Below are 13,314 nucleotides of genomic sequence, written 5' to 3'. Positions count from 1 at the left end.
CTCAACAAGGAACGCATTGTGGTTCTATTTTGAAGATGTTTGTGTTATTACCTGTAAAGACTTGAATGCCTAACATAATCCCTGTAGACGAGGTGGCCGAGTGGTTAAGGCGATGGACTGCTAATCTGCTGTACACGCGTGGTTTCGAATCCCACCTTTGTCGATTTTAACTTTTGAAATCTTTTTTAAACATCTGCATTGCTCTAAGCACCATTGCCATTGGCTTTCAAAGAACATACAGACAAAAGTGAAAATATGCATGTTAGTTGATTAAGAAGGACACAAACAAGGTTGTCGTGTTACTGGCAGGAATGCAATCTGCTGTGCTTGACTACCCTTTGAGCCAGAATCCGGATAGAAATTTAAAAAAGCAAAGGTAATATCCATATTGTCTCTCTGCTGCCATGTACATGTTTTTTTCAACTTTCACGCATCACATCTCCTCATTAGTCACCCTAAAATTGCACGGAATACGCACAAATTAGCTGCTCCTCAAAAAATCGGCCAGAAAAAAACAGTTCAAATCACAATCATATACATACATTCTCACACACCCTTCAAATATGTCTACCCAGTAAACATCATGTTGTGTGCTCGTTGTGTTGCTGTTATGCGTCGTAACCTGAGGGGCTCTGTAGCTCAGTGGCAGAGCACTGGTCTTGTAAACCAGGGGTCGTGAGTTCGATCCTCATCAGGGCCTCCAAATGGTAATTTTCTTGAACATTGTTGAATAGGAACTGATATTGCACATTGTACCTGTGCAACCTTTTACCAATGGATTCGGGCCTATAACAAAGCCACAAGCGCAAGGTGTCTGAATAGTCTGTGGGGAAGGTCGGCTTTCTGGACCTAATTTCTTCAAGAAAAAGACCTTGATAATTTTGTGATGACAGATGCAGATGATCACGGTGAAGCCCTTACTCTATTGAACAGTACAGCGGTTCTGGGTTGCACGCCTTTCTCTATTTTCAGGGACGTTGATGTGGCAAAATTTAATTGGAAAAGGGTTATTGCCATCACTCACTATTTAAATTCAATGACATCACAGGAAGCAGCAGCATCTGAACTTTGATCTTGGCTGGAAACGTTGAATGATGCCAAACACTGGGAAACTGGAGCTTGCGTTATGCTGGTTTTACTACTAATGGTGTGCCATACGGAAGCTCAAGCACCTTCCTCTGGATTAGTGTTGTGAACCCTCCAGGAGCTCTTGTTATATTTTTCTGAACTTCAACTTGATGTGTTTATCTATCAATGGCCGGGTAAGGAAGAACGAGTCAACGATCTTGTTTCTATTATGACAAACATGATCTATTTTTCACTGACTTTGCACCACCATTGTTTTATCTCTTCTTTAAGCATGGGATTCGAGCACCGTTCCCAAACAGACGAGGTGGCCGAGTGGTTAAGGCGATGGACTGCTAATCCATTGTGCTCTGCACGCGTGGGTTCGAATCCCACCTTCGTCGTATTTTTTCTTTATAGTCTGCATTTAAACATAGACCAAAGTCTTTCAACCTCCCTGTGAAAGTCAGGAATGAGTACAGATATGGAAATAGAGATGTAAAAATAAGTTCATTGGTGCAGGCGGAGAATGAAATTAGTCAAAGACTTTCCTCGTAGGTTTCCATTCTTTACTATTATAGGAGCCAAAATCAGCGCAGTTAGTAAACTCCCAAGCTTACATCCCAAATTCTTTTTTCTTTTAGTTGTCTGCCTTTTACATGTTCCTTTTGCCATCATTCTGACCTGCTATCTAAACTCATGAACCTGTTCAGCATCCTACTCAATAAATACATACCCGTAAAAGTACATACTCAAACGCATACCGACAATGTATCACCAACATAAGCACACACGCTTTCGCAAATCAGATGTATGATGACGTACTGAACACATGCAGAGATATACAGCCATTTTTACACAACCAGAAATTCATATACCTGGAGATCTACCTAGGTAAAACCCATGGTTTCTTTGCACTTTCTGTTGTTGGCTGTGAGCAAGCAGCAGGTGGCCTTGTAGCTCAGTGGCAGAGCACTGGTCTCGTAAACCAGGGGTCATGAGTTCAAACCTCATCAGGGCCTCGGGCGGATTATTTTCAAAAAGCACGGGGAAGAGAAGCCAGAGTTGCACCATCTACAGAGAACCTTTTATGACGGGATGCATCCTCATAATTGAAGTCTTCCACAGAAGGAGTGAAATAGAGTTCGAGAGGAAGGCCTAATGTTTTCAGGCAAAGACTGACAAAAACCTTGCAATGTCGCATGTAGCTGCTTTGGTGAAAAGACTGTTCAAGTTCACAATGCAACGGAGGGGTGTTCCCCATCTCCATACAATCATCTCTTTGATAATGTAAACGTGCCAGGCGTGTTGAAAGACAAAGACAGACACAACCGCACATACCAGTTGAAGAAAGACAGCCAGCAAACACATTTGTATAGAGGTAAGCAAGCCTCAATTAGAGATGTGAGTCCCTCCGTTTCTGCGGGAGTCCACAAGTTTAATAAAAAATGAACACATATCTTTCATGTTCTAATGATTACCAATCTTTCTGATTAGCTCTGCATAGCTCCAATGGCTATGTGTGTGTGTGTGTGTGTATGTGCCCGTGTGTGTAGGGGAAGGGGTCGGTAGATGTGTTCACGCAGAGCAAGTTGCATACATCGCCAACAGCCATTCTCTCCTGCTCCTGTGCATCCAGTTCGGAAGCGAACCCACCCAATTGTTCTATATGTCTGCTACCCTGACCGCATTCACACATCATTGGCTATTAGTATGCAGCTTGTGGGCGCTGTCAATGGGATATAAGCACCATTCCCCATGTCTGCAATAGCTAGACCAGATTCTGAGGTATGATGAGCAGGGGTCCAGGCATTTCCCCTGACAAACGCCGGGCTTAGCCCTGCCGGGCCTAGCCCTGAGGGGCCTAACTGGGCATGGCCCTGTGTAAGGTAGGGTGAGCAGGGGACCACTTGCAACTAACCTTCGGCACCAATCAGGCATGGAGAGGTCTGTGCAAATGCCCAGCCCTTTAGCAATCTCGATCTGCAAAACCTTCAACTCCTAATTCTCATGGCTCCCAGAAGCCCTAGCCCATATGCAAATGAGGCGAGTTCCTATCAGCATCCTTGTTCTGCTTGATTTTATCAAAGTGACTGCCTGATTAGTGAAAGGGTATTTATTCTCAGAGGTTTGCTTCAAAGGCGATAATGCAGTAAATAGACAACATTATTCTTTGTAAGTTGATATTGTCTCCTGGATCCTACTCCAGTAACCCTTTTTCTACCTTTACAAATGTCTTCCGTAAGTGGTGCTCAGCAGAAAATGGAGTATAATAACAGTTGACATTTTTTATTTTCTGTTCTATTTTCAAAAACCCTCCGTAGCTGTATTTAAAGCGCAAACACCCCATAAATAACTTGCAATGAGTATTCCATGTCTAAAAGGCAGAGGAGCTGTCATACAACATTAACTGACAATCAAGGAAACCTTGAGGTGAACCAAAAAATGTCCAGAACATTTATTGGTTCAATAATTCAGTTTTGAGGTGAATTAGTAAAAAGTTCCAAAGTTGCTCCAGGTGAGGCTTGAACTCACAACCTCGGCATTGCTCACTGCATGTACTGCTGTATAAGTACCGCGCGCTAACCGATTGCGCCACTGGAGCTGCTGTGTTTTGGTTTTCGACATGAAACTACACCCACAAACACACACACAAGTGTACAAAAGCACCCACAAGCTCTGGCATTGTCTTTTTAGCTGACACCAAATTATGGGTGCCTTGTAGTGCCCATATTGTGCCACTGGAGCTTACCTTTTAGCCTGATATACACTTTGCCACTGATGTTCAGCCAATGGTGCAGTCAAATGTCCCTTCTACATTTTTGTCATGCTGCAGGCAGTGCCACTGGAGCCAGCATGATGCTCTTCCTCATATTCAACACGTGTCAATTGAAACACCTCCCAATGTCATCTTGGCGATGCCTATAAACACCCCAGGACTTTGATGAATTTTTCTCAACAGCAAGTGAGGCAGTTTTCCTGCAAACGGCTGGATGTACCTCAACAAGGAACGCATTGTGGTTCTATTTTGAAGATGTTTGTGTTATTACCTGTAAAGACTTGAATGCCTAACATAATCCCTGTAGACGAGGTGGCCGAGTGGTTAAGGCGATGGACTGCTAATCTGCTGTACACGCGTGGTTTCGAATCCCACCTTTGTCGATTTTAACTTTTGAAATCTTTTTTAAACATCTGCATTGCTCTAAGCACCATTGCCATTGGCTTTCAAAGAACATACAGACAAAAGTGAAAATATGCATGTTAGTTGATTAAGAAGGACACAAACAAGGTTGTCGTGTTACTGGCAGGAATGCAATCTGCTGTGCTTGACTACCCTTTGAGCCAGAATCCGGATAGAAATTTAAAAAAGCAAAGGTAATATCCATATTGTCTCTCTGCTGCCATGTACATGTTTTTTTCAACTTTCACGCATCACATCTCCTCATTAGTCACCCTAAAATTGCACGGAATACGCACAAATGAGCTGCTCCTCAAAAAATCGGCCAGAAAAAAACAGGTCAAATCACAATCATATACATACATTCTCACACACCCTTCAAATATGTCTACCCAGTAAACATCATGTTGTGTGCTCGTTGTGTTGCTGTTATGCGTCGTAACCTGAGGGGCTCTGTAGCTCAGTGGCAGAGCACTGGTCTTGTAAACCAGGGGTCGTGAGTTCGATCCTCATCAGGGCCTCCAAATGGTAATTTTCTTGAACATTGTTGAATAGGAACTGATATTGCACATTGTACCTGTGCAACCTTTTACCAATGGATTCGGGCCTATAACAAAGCCACAAGCGCAAGGTGTCTGAATAGTCTGTGGGGAAGGTCGGCTTTCTGGACCTAATTTCTTCAAGAAAAAGACCTTGATAATTTTGTGATGACAGATGCAGATGATCACGGTGAAGCCCTTACTCTATTGAACAGTACAGCGGTTCTGGGTTGCACGCCTTTCTCTATTTTCAGGGACGTTGATGTGGCAAAATTTAATTGGAAAAGGGTTATTGCCATCACTCACTATTTAAATTCAATGACATCACAGGAAGCAGCAGCATCTGAACTTTGATCTTGGCTGGAAACGTTGAATGATGCCAAACACTGGGAAACTGGAGCTTGCGTTATGCTGGTTTTACTACTAATGGTGTGCCATACGGAAGCTCAAGCACCTTCCTCTGGATTAGTGTTGTGAACCCTCCAGGAGCTCTTGTTATATTTTTCTGAACTTCAACTTGATGTGTTTATCTATCAATGGCCGGGTAAGGAAGAACGAGTCAACGATCTTGTTTCTATTATGACAAACATGATCTATTTTTCACTGACTTTGCACCACCATTGTTTTATCTCTTCTTTAAGCATGGGATTCGAGCACCGTTCCCAAACAGACGAGGTGGCCGAGTGGTTAAGGCGATGGACTGCTAATCCATTGTGCTCTGCACGCGTGGGTTCGAATCCCACCTTCGTCGTATTTTTTCTTTATAGTCTGCATTTAAACATAGACCAAAGTCTTTCAACCTCCCTGTGAAAGACAGGAATGAGTACAGATATGGAAATAGAGATGTAAAAATAAGTTCATTGGTGCAGGCGGAGAATGAAATTAGTCAAAGACTTTCCTCGTAGGTTTCCATTCTTTACTATTATAGGAGCCAAAATCAGCGCAGTTAGTAAACTCCCAAGCTTACATCCCAAATTCTTTTTTCTTTTAGTTGTCTGCCTTTTACATGTTCCTTTTGCCATCATTCTGACCTGCTATCTAAACTCATGAACCTGTTCAGCATCCTACTCAATACATACATACCCGTAAAAGTACATACTCAAACGCATACCGACAATGTATCACCAACATAAGCACACACGCTTTCGCAAATCAGATGTATGATGACGTACTGAACACATGCAGAGATATACAGCCATTTTTACACAACCAGAAATTCATATACCTGGAGATCTACCTAGGTAAAAACCATGGTTTCTTTGCACTTTCTGTTGTTGGCTGTGAGCAAGCAGCAGGTGGCCTTGTAGCTCAGTGGCAGAGCACTGGTCTCGTAAACCAGGGGTCATGAGTTCAAACCTCATCAGGGCCTCGGGCGGATTATTTTCAAAAAGCACGGGGAAGAGAAGCCAGAGTTGCACCATCTACAGAGAACCTTTTATGACGGGATGCATCCTCATAATTGAAGTCTTCCACAGAAGGAGTGAAATAGAGTTCGAGAGGAAGGCCTAATGTTTTCAGGCAAAGACTGACAAAAACCTTGCAATGTCGCATGTAGCTGCTTTGGTGAAAAGACTGTTCAAGTTCACAATGCAACGGAGGGGTGTTCCCCATCTCCATACAATCATCTCTTTGATAATGTAAACGTGCCAGGCGTGTTGAAAGACAAAGACAGACACAACCGCACATACCAGTTGAAGAAAGACAGCCAGCAAACACATTTGTATAGAGGTAAGCAAGCCTCAATTAGAGATGTGAGTCCCTCCGTTTCTGCGGGAGTCCACAAGTTTAATAAAAAATGAACACATATCTTTCATGTTCTAATGATTACCAATCTTTCTGATTAGCTCTGCATAGCTCCAATGGCTATGTGTGTGTGTGTGTGTGTATGTGCCCGTGTGTGTAGGGGAAGGGGTCGGTAGATGTGTTCACGCAGAGCAAGTTGCATACATCGCCAACAGCCATTCTCTCCTGCTCCTGTGCATCCAGTTCGGAAGCGAACCCACCCAATTGTTCTATATGTCTGCTACCCTGACCGCATTCACACATCATTGGCTATTAGTATGCAGCTTGTGGGCGCTGTCAATGGGATATAAGCACCATTCCCCATGTCTGCAATAGCTAGACCAGATTCTGAGGTATGATGAGCAGGGGTCCAGGCACTTCGCCTGACGAACGCCGGGCTTAGCCCTGCCGGGCCTAGCCCTGAGGGGCCTAACTGGGCATGGCCCTGTGTAAGGTAGGGTGAGCAGGGGACCACTTGCAACTAACCTTCGGCACCAATCAGGCATGGAGAGGTCTGTGCAAATGCCCAGCCCTTTAGCAATCTCGATCTGCAAAACCTTCAACTCCTAATTCTCATGGCTCCCAGAAGCCCTAGCCCATATGCAAATGAGGCGAGTTCCTATCAGCATCCTTGTTCTGCTTGATTTTATCAAAGTGACTGCCTGATTAGTGAAAGGGTATTTATTCTCAGAGGTTTGCTTCAAAGGCGATAATGCAGTAAATAGACAACATTATTCTTTGTAAGTTGATATTGTCTCCTGGATCCTACTCCAGTAACCCTTTTTCTACCTTTACAAATGTCTTCCGTAAGTGGTGCTCAGCAGAAAATGGAGTATAATAACAGTTGACATTTTTTATTTTCTGTTCTATTTTCAAAAACCCTCCGTAGCTGTATTTAAAGCGCAAACACCCCATAAATAACTTGCAATGAGTATTCCATGTCTAAAAGGCAGAGGAGCTGTCATACAACATTAACTGACAATCAAGGAAACCTTGAGGTGAACCAAAAAATGTCCAGAACATTTATTGGTTCAATAATTCAGTTTTGAGGTGAATTAGTAAAAAGTTCCAAAGTTGCTCCAGGTGAGGCTTGAACTCACAACCTCGGCATTGCTCACTGCATGTACTGCTGTATAAGTACCGCGCGCTAACCGATTGCGCCACTGGAGCTGCTGTGTTTTGGTTTTCGACATGAAACTACACCCACAAACACACACACAAGTGTACAAAAGCACCCACAAGCTCTGGCATTGTCTTTTTAGCTGACACCAAATTATGGGTGCCTTGTAGTGCCCATATTGTGCCACTGGAGCTTACCTTTTAGCCTGATATACACTTTGCCACTGATGTTCAGCCAATGGTGCAGTCAAATGTCCCTTCTACATTTTTGTCATGCTGCAGGCAGTGCCACTGGAGCCAGCATGATGCTCTTCCTCATATTCAACACGTGTCAATTGAAACACCTCCCAATGTCATCTTGGCGATGCCTATAAACACCCCAGGACTTTGATGAATTTTTCTCAACAGCAAGTGAGGCAGTTTTCCTGCAAACGGCTGGATGTACCTCAACAAGGAACGCATTGTGGTTCTATTTTGAAGATGTTTGTGTTATTACCTGTAAAGACTTGAATGCCTAACATAATCCCTGTAGACGAGGTGGCCGAGTGGTTAAGGCGATGGACTGCTAATCTGCTGTACACGCGTGGTTTCGAATCCCACCTTTGTCGATTTTAACTTTTGAAATCTTTTTTAAACATCTGCATTGCTCTAAGCACCATTGCCATTGGCTTTCAAAGAACATACAGACAAAAGTGAAAATATGCATGTTAGTTGATTAAGAAGGACACAAACAAGGTTGTCGTGTTACTGGCAGGAATGCAATCTGCTGTGCTTGACTACCCTTTGAGCCAGAATCCGGATAGAAATTTAAAAAAGCAAAGGTAATATCCATATTGTCTCTCTGCTGCCATGTACATGTTTTTTTCAACTTTCACGCATCACATCTCCTCATTAGTCACCCTAAAATTGCACGGAATACGCACAAATTAGCTGCTCCTCAAAAAATCGGCCAGAAAAAAACAGTTCAAATCACAATCATATACATACATTCTCACACACCCTTCAAATATGTCTACCCAGTAAACATCATGTTGTGTGCTCGTTGTGTTGCTGTTATGCGTCGTAACCTGAGGGGCTCTGTAGCTCAGTGGCAGAGCACTGGTCTTGTAAACCAGGGGTCGTGAGTTCGATCCTCATCAGGGCCTCCAAATGGTAATTTTCTTGAACATTGTTGAATAGGAACTGATATTGCACATTGTACCTGTGCAACCTTTTACCAATGGATTCGGGCCTATAACAAAGCCACAAGCGCAAGGTGTCTGAATAGTCTGTGGGGAAGGTCGGCTTTCTGGACCTAATTTCTTCAAGAAAAAGACCTTGATAATTTTGTGATGACAGATGCAGATGATCACGGTGAAGCCCTTACTCTATTGAACAGTACAGCGGTTCTGGGTTGCACGCCTTTCTCTATTTTCAGGGACGTTGATGTGGCAAAATTTAATTGGAAAAGGGTTATTGCCATCACTCACTATTTAAATTCAATGACATCACAGGAAGCAGCAGCATCTGAACTTTGATCTTGGCTGGAAACGTTGAATGATGCCAAACACTGGGAAACTGGAGCTTGCGTTATGCTGGTTTTACTACTAATGGTGTGCCATACGGAAGCTCAAGCACCTTCCTCTGGATTAGTGTTGTGAACCCTCCAGGAGCTCTTGTTATATTTTTCTGAACTTCAACTTGATGTGTTTATCTATCAATGGCCGGGTAAGGAAGAACGAGTCAACGATCTTGTTTCTATTATGACAAACATGATCTATTTTTCACTGACTTTGCACCACCATTGTTTTATCTCTTCTTTAAGCATGGGATTCGAGCACCGTTCCCAAACAGACGAGGTGGCCGAGTGGTTAAGGCGATGGACTGCTAATCCATTGTGCTCTGCACGCGTGGGTTCGAATCCCACCTTCGTCGTATTTTTTCTTTATAGTCTGCATTTAAACATAGACCAAAGTCTTTCAACCTCCCTGTGAAAGTCAGGAATGAGTACAGATATGGAAATAGAGATGTAAAAATAAGTTCATTGGTGCAGGCGGAGAATGAAATTAGTCAAAGACTTTCCTCGTAGGTTTCCATTCTTTACTATTATAGGAGCCAAAATCAGCGCAGTTAGTAAACTCCCAAGCTTACATCCCAAATTCTTTTTTCTTTTAGTTGTCTGCCTTTTACATGTTCCTTTTGCCATCATTCTGACCTGCTATCTAAACTCATGAACCTGTTCAGCATCCTACTCAATACATACATACCCGTAAAAGTACATACTCAAACGCATACCGACAATGTATCACCAACATAAGCACACACGCTTTCGCAAATCAGATGTATGATGACGTACTGAACACATGCAGAGATATACAGCCATTTTTACACAACCAGAAATTCATATACCTGGAGATCTACCTAGGTAAAACCCATGGTTTCTTTGCACTTTCTGTTGTTGGCTGTGAGCAAGCAGCAGGTGGCCTTGTAGCTCAGTGGCAGAGCACTGGTCTCGTAAACCAGGGGTCATGAGTTCAAACCTCATCAGGGCCTCGGGCGGATTATTTTCAAAAAGCACGGGGAAGAGAAGCCAGAGTTGCACCATCTACAGAGAACCTTTTATGACGGGATGCATCCTCATAATTGAAGTCTTCCACAGAAGGAGTGAAATAGAGTTCGAGAGGAAGGCCTAATGTTTTCAGGCAAAGACTGACAAAAACCTTGCAATGTCGCATGTAGCTGCTTTGGTGAAAAGACTGTTCAAGTTCACAATGCAACGGAGGGGTGTTCCCCATCTCCATACAATCATCTCTTTGATAATGTAAACGTGCCAGGCGTGTTGAAAGACAAAGACAGACACAACCGCACATACCAGTTGAAGAAAGACAGCCAGCAAACACATTTGTATAGAGGTAAGCAAGCCTCAATTAGAGATGTGAGTCCCTCCGTTTCTGCGGGAGTCCACAAGTTTAATAAAAAATGAACACATATCTTTCATGTTCTAATGATTACCAATCTTTCTGATTAGCTCTGCATAGCTCCAATGGCTATGTGTGTGTGTGTGTGTGTATGTGCCCGTGTGTGTAGGGGAAGGGGTCGGTAGATGTGTTCACGCAGAGCAAGTTGCATACATCGCCAACAGCCATTCTCTCCTGCTCCTGTGCATCCAGTTCGGAAGCGAACCCACCCAATTGTTCTATATGTCTGCTACCCTGACCGCATTCACACATCATTGGCTATTAGTATGCAGCTTGTGGGCGCTGTCAATGGGATATAAGCACCATTCCCCATGTCTGCAATAGCTAGACCAGATTCTGAGGTATGATGAGCAGGGGTCCAGGCATTTCCCCTGACAAACGCCGGGCTTAGCCCTTCCGGGCCTAGCCCTGAGGGGCCTAACTGGGCATGGCCCTGTGTAAGGTAGGGTGAGCAGGGGACCACTTGCAACTAACCTTCGGCACCAATCAGGCATGGAGAGGTCTGTGCAAATGCCCAGCCCTTTAGCAATCTCGATCTGCAAAACCTTCAACTCCTAATTCTCATGGCTCCCAGAAGCCCTAGCCCATATGCAAATGAGGCGAGTTCCTATCAGCATCCTTGTTCTGCTTGATTTTATCAAAGTGACTGCCTGATTAGTGAAAGGGTATTTATTCTCAGAGGTTTGCTTCAAAGGCGATAATGCAGTAAATAGACAACATTATTCTTTGTAAGTTGATATTGTCTCCTGGATCCTACTCCAGTAACCCTTTTTCTACCTTTACAAATGTCTTCCGTAAGTGGTGCTCAGCAGAAAATGGAGTATAATAACAGTTGACATTTTTTATTTTCTGTTCTATTTTCAAAAACCCTCCGTAGCTGTATTTAAAGCGCAAACACCCCATAAATAACTTGCAATGAGTATTCCATGTCTAAAAGGCAGAGGAGCTGTCATACAACATTAACTGACAATCAAGGAAACCTTGAGGTGAACCAAAAAATGTCCAGAACATTTATTGGTTCAATAATTCAGTTTTGAGGTGAATTAGTAAAAAGTTCCAAAGTTGCTCCAGGTGAGGCTTGAACTCACAACCTCGGCATTGCTCACTGCATGTACTGCTGTATAAGTACCGCGCGCTAACCGATTGCGCCACTGGAGCTGCTGTGTTTTGGTTTTCGACATGAAACTACACCCACAAACACACACACAAGTGTACAAAAGCACCCACAAGCTCTGGCATTGTCTTTTTAGCTGACACCAAATTATGGGTGCCTTGTAGTGCCCATATTGTGCCACTGGAGCTTACCTTTTAGCCTGATATACACTTTGCCACTGATGTTCAGCCAATGGTGCAGTCAAATGTCCCTTCTACATTTTTGTCATGCTGCAGGCAGTGCCACTGGAGCCAGCATGATGCTCTTCCTCATATTCAACACGTGTCAATTGAAACACCTCCCAATGTCATCTTGGCGATGCCTATAAACACCCCAGGACTTTGATGAATTTTTCTCAACAGCAAGTGAGGCAGTTTTCCTGCAAACGGCTGGATGTACCTCAACAAGGAACGCATTGTGGTTCTATTTTGAAGATGTTTGTGTTATTACCTGTAAAGACTTGAATGCCTAACATAATCCCTGTAGACGAGGTGGCCGAGTGGTTAAGGCGATGGACTGCTAATCTGCTGTACACGCGTGGTTTCGAATCCCACCTTTGTCGATTTTAACTTTTGAAATCTTTTTTAAACATCTGCATTGCTCTAAGCACCATTGCCATTGGCTTTCAAAGAACATACAGACAAAAGTGAAAATATGCATGTTAGTTGATTAAGAAGGACACAAACAAGGTTGTCGTGTTACTGGCAGGAATGCAATCTGCTGTGCTTGACTACCCTTTGAGCCAGAATCCGGATAGAAATTTAAAAAAGCAAAGGTAATATCCATATTGTCTCTCTGCTGCCATGTACATGTTTTTTTCAACTTTCACGCATCACATCTCCTCATTAGTCACCCTAAAATTGCACGGAATACGCACAAATTAGCTGCTCCTCAAAAAATCGGCCAGAAAAAAACAGTTCAAATCACAATCATATACATACATTCTCACACACCCTTCAAATATGTCTACCCAGTAAACATCATGTTGTGTGCTCGTTGTGTTGCTGTTATGCGTCGTAACCTGAGGGGCTCTGTAGCTCAGTGGCAGAGCACTGGTCTTGTAAACCAGGGGTCGTGAGTTCGATCCTCATCAGGGCCTCCAAATGGTAATTTTCTTGAACATTGTTGAATAGGAACTGATATTGCACATTGTACCTGTGCAACCTTTTACCAATGGATTCGGGCCTATAACAAAGCCACAAGCGCAAGGTGTCTGAATAGTCTGTGGGGAAGGTCGGCTTTCTGGACCTAATTTCTTCAAGAAAAAGACCTTGATAATTTTGTGATGACAGATGCAGATGATCACGGTGAAGCCCTTACTCTATTGAACAGTACAGCGGTTCTGGGTTGCACGCCTTTCTCTATTTTCAGGGACGTTGATGTGGCAAAATTTAATTGGAAAAGGGTTATTGCCATCACTCACTATTTAAATTCAATGACATCACAGGAAGCAGCAGCATCTGAACTTTGATCTTGGCTGGAAACGTTGAATGATGCCAAACACTGGGAAACTGGAGCTTG

At 43.3% G+C, this 13,314-nt stretch overlaps 13 non-coding genes across 13 annotated transcripts; 10 read left to right on the top strand and 3 right to left on the bottom strand.

Moving 5' to 3' along the window:
- Positions 1 to 628: 628 nt before the first annotated feature.
- TRNAT-UGU (transfer RNA threonine (anticodon UGU)) lies at positions 629 to 700 on the top strand. The gene has a single exon. It is a non-coding gene; the product is annotated as a tRNA-Thr (tRNA).
- A 687-nt stretch (positions 701 to 1,387) lies between these two features.
- Positions 1,388 to 1,469, top strand: TRNAS-GCU (transfer RNA serine (anticodon GCU)). The gene has a single exon. It is a non-coding gene; the product is annotated as a tRNA-Ser (tRNA).
- Positions 1,470 to 2,015: 546 nt separating this feature from the next.
- TRNAT-CGU (transfer RNA threonine (anticodon CGU)) lies at positions 2,016 to 2,087 on the top strand. Its single transcript has one exon. It is a non-coding gene; the product is annotated as a tRNA-Thr (tRNA).
- Positions 2,088 to 3,575: 1,488 nt separating this feature from the next.
- On the bottom strand, positions 3,576 to 3,670 carry TRNAI-UAU (transfer RNA isoleucine (anticodon UAU)). Its single transcript has 2 exons — positions 3,633 to 3,670; positions 3,576 to 3,611 (listed from the first exon to the last, which is right to left on the bottom strand). It is a non-coding gene; the product is annotated as a tRNA-Ile (tRNA).
- A 1,022-nt stretch (positions 3,671 to 4,692) lies between these two features.
- TRNAT-UGU (transfer RNA threonine (anticodon UGU)) lies at positions 4,693 to 4,764 on the top strand. Its single transcript has one exon. It is a non-coding gene; the product is annotated as a tRNA-Thr (tRNA).
- A 687-nt stretch (positions 4,765 to 5,451) lies between these two features.
- TRNAS-GCU (transfer RNA serine (anticodon GCU)) lies at positions 5,452 to 5,533 on the top strand. Its single transcript has one exon. It is a non-coding gene; the product is annotated as a tRNA-Ser (tRNA).
- Positions 5,534 to 6,079: 546 nt separating this feature from the next.
- On the top strand, positions 6,080 to 6,151 carry TRNAT-CGU (transfer RNA threonine (anticodon CGU)). Its single transcript has one exon. It is a non-coding gene; the product is annotated as a tRNA-Thr (tRNA).
- Positions 6,152 to 7,639: 1,488 nt separating this feature from the next.
- On the bottom strand, positions 7,640 to 7,734 carry TRNAI-UAU (transfer RNA isoleucine (anticodon UAU)). The gene is made up of 2 exons: positions 7,697 to 7,734; positions 7,640 to 7,675 (listed from the first exon to the last, which is right to left on the bottom strand). It is a non-coding gene; the product is annotated as a tRNA-Ile (tRNA).
- A 1,022-nt stretch (positions 7,735 to 8,756) lies between these two features.
- Positions 8,757 to 8,828, top strand: TRNAT-UGU (transfer RNA threonine (anticodon UGU)). The gene has a single exon. It is a non-coding gene; the product is annotated as a tRNA-Thr (tRNA).
- Positions 8,829 to 9,515: 687 nt separating this feature from the next.
- TRNAS-GCU (transfer RNA serine (anticodon GCU)) lies at positions 9,516 to 9,597 on the top strand. The gene has a single exon. It is a non-coding gene; the product is annotated as a tRNA-Ser (tRNA).
- A 546-nt stretch (positions 9,598 to 10,143) lies between these two features.
- TRNAT-CGU (transfer RNA threonine (anticodon CGU)) lies at positions 10,144 to 10,215 on the top strand. The gene has a single exon. It is a non-coding gene; the product is annotated as a tRNA-Thr (tRNA).
- Positions 10,216 to 11,703: 1,488 nt separating this feature from the next.
- Positions 11,704 to 11,798, bottom strand: TRNAI-UAU (transfer RNA isoleucine (anticodon UAU)). Its single transcript has 2 exons — positions 11,761 to 11,798; positions 11,704 to 11,739 (listed from the first exon to the last, which is right to left on the bottom strand). It is a non-coding gene; the product is annotated as a tRNA-Ile (tRNA).
- Positions 11,799 to 12,820: 1,022 nt separating this feature from the next.
- On the top strand, positions 12,821 to 12,892 carry TRNAT-UGU (transfer RNA threonine (anticodon UGU)). Its single transcript has one exon. It is a non-coding gene; the product is annotated as a tRNA-Thr (tRNA).
- The last annotated feature ends 422 nt before the right edge of the window (positions 12,893 to 13,314 follow it).

The sequence above is a fragment of the Ambystoma mexicanum genome, chromosome 13, assembly GCF_040938575.1.
Source record: "Ambystoma mexicanum isolate Mex_15411 chromosome 13, UKY_AmexF1_1, whole genome shotgun sequence".
Lineage (NCBI taxonomy): Eukaryota > Metazoa > Chordata > Amphibia > Caudata > Ambystomatidae > Ambystoma > Ambystoma mexicanum.
This window is presented reverse-complemented; position numbering and strand designations above follow the sequence as displayed.